This window comes from Onychomys torridus, chromosome 9 (assembly GCF_903995425.1).
Source record: "Onychomys torridus chromosome 9, mOncTor1.1, whole genome shotgun sequence".
Classification (NCBI taxonomy): domain Eukaryota; kingdom Metazoa; phylum Chordata; class Mammalia; order Rodentia; family Cricetidae; genus Onychomys; species Onychomys torridus.
Window position 1 is genome coordinate 65,170,726 of NC_050451.1, and position 2,306 is coordinate 65,173,031.

Here is a 2,306-nt window from a genome sequence, read left to right on the forward strand (position 1 = left end):
GGAAAACAAAAAAAACAAAACAAAGCAAAAAACATGGGAAAGAATGGGTTCCCGTGGAAGGATAAATGTGTAAGTAACTCTAAATTAATATTGATGATTAAATCAATACCAATTCAGCTTTTTATAGACAGAATTACAATACACGATGATGATACTTGAGGTCAGAAAGAAGGTTAATAAAGTCAGGGTGTTCAAGTGTCCTTTTATTTTATCAGCCTTGACAAAAGTTATAATTTATATCATACTGCGGTAAGTCCAAAATGTACACGGATTATATCACCAAAAGATTATGAAATTGTCAGGGCATGATACTGACTAAGGTAATAGCTAAGAAAAATTTGTTAACACCACCACTTTTTTTTTTTTTGGTTTGTTTGTTGTTTCTTTTCCTTTTTTTTAAAGATTTATTTATTTATTCATTCATTTATTTATTTATTTATTTATTTATTTATTTATTTATTTATTTATTTATTTATTATGTATACAGCATGTATGACCAGAAGAGGGCATCAGACCTTATTACAGATGGTTGTGAGCCACCATGTGGTTGCTGGGAATTGAACTCAGGACCTCTGGAAGAGGAGTCAGTGCTCTTAACCTCTGAGCCATCTCTCCAGCCCCAACACCACCATTTTTTTTATTTGATCTTTTTTTTTTCTCACTGCATCTTTGATCAGGTTTTTATTCAAATAGGCTGTGTCTCTATGTACTCTATGGAATGAAACAGATTTTCACAGTTTCACAGCAGGCATTTTCTCTTCCGTGGTAGGTTTCTTCTCGGCCGGCTTTTTCTCAGCTCCTGGTTTCTTGGTTGCTGCAGCCTTTTTTCCTGCAGGCTTCTTCAGCTTCTTGACACCCACAGGCTTCATTTCCTTCTTGCTTTCTGCAGGCTTCTTGCCTGCAGTCTCCTTCTCTGATTTGGCTGCCAGGGCTGCTGCTGCGGCTGCCTCCAGCTTCTTCACCCGGAGTTTGTGATTTCTGGGCTGGCGAAGAATGGTATTCCTGCGCAGAGTCTTTGCGTAAGGGGTCAGCTTCAACATGATTCTCCGGTTCTTCAGTGGATTCTTCTTCAAGACTCTACGATGAATCTTCTTGTGTGGTGTTCAGAGGGCTCTTTGGCTCTCCGGGCTTTTCAAGGTTCTGCTAAGGTCTGTGTTCAACATCTTGTGCATGGGAAGGTTATAGTTACTCCTGAGGGAAGCAGCCTTCCGCCAAGCGCCATACAACTCATCCAACTTCTGGAAAGCACTCTCAGTCCAAATGCAGAAACGCCCCACATGCCTACCAGGAGTAAGTTTCAAAATGTTCAGCTTGCTTACATTAAGCAGAGTAATACCAGGGATGTTTCTGAAGGCCTTGATGATACCATTATCTTCATTATAGATGATGCAAGGTCCCCTGCGCTGGATACGCCATCGGTTTCTCATTTTGCCCTTGCCAGCTCTCATTCTCTGAGAGGCATAGACCTTTTTGATGCCATTCCAAACTTGAAGTTTTTTCAACAGTTGAACAGCCTCCTCGGTCTTCTCGTAACCTTCAACCTTATCTTCAACTACCAAAGAGAGTTCAGGAACTTCCTCAATACGATGACCTTTAGACATCACCAATGCTGGTAAGGCTGAGGCAGCCAGGGCAGAACAGATGGCATATCGCTTTTGGATTGTGTTCACTCTGTGGTGCCAACGACGCTTGGTTTTGGTTGGTGCAGACATGCAGCCTCCCCAACACATACTTCCAAAGGCACCCCGGCCAGAACAGTGGGTCCCACCACCTCGAACTCTGGGAATCTGAGCCACAGCTCTGCCAGTACCCAGGACTCAGCACTGGTCTGATGAGCTCTGCTAACTCACTGTTGTTTTCCCTCACGTTGGCGTGAACAAAGTTCACGATATCTGGTCGAATGGGAGCTTTGAACACAGCTGGCAAAGTGACATTTTTTGCCAGATGACTCCCCCTTTTCAGAGGACACCGATATGAGGGGACAGGCACAAGCCATGACGAGAAGAGGAGACGGCCACGCTCCTCTCAACCCGGCTGCTCCCACAGGAAAAGCTCTTTTTTTTTTTTAACCTTTTTAAAATGTGTATTGACACTTTAAAAAATTTAAGATCATCTGGCTATATTAAAAGATCACAAGATACAGCAATACTATGCAATGTTCGCCAGGAAAACAATGTTTATACGAGAAAAGAATACAAGAATAAAGAAAGAATGGGGGTACAAGATCATACACATCCCAACCAAGGGAAGCTGCCATGCTCACCCCACCATCAAAGTGATAAAGGTCAGCCTTCCGGGATGACAAA

The 2,306-nt window shown here is 42.5% G+C and overlaps 1 pseudogene; it reads right to left on the minus strand.

Annotated features, from left to right (window-relative positions):
• Nucleotides 1-731: 731 nt before the first annotated feature.
• On the minus strand, nucleotides 732-2,032 carry LOC118590772 (annotated as a pseudogene).
• Between the last annotated feature and the right edge of the window lie 274 nt (nucleotides 2,033-2,306).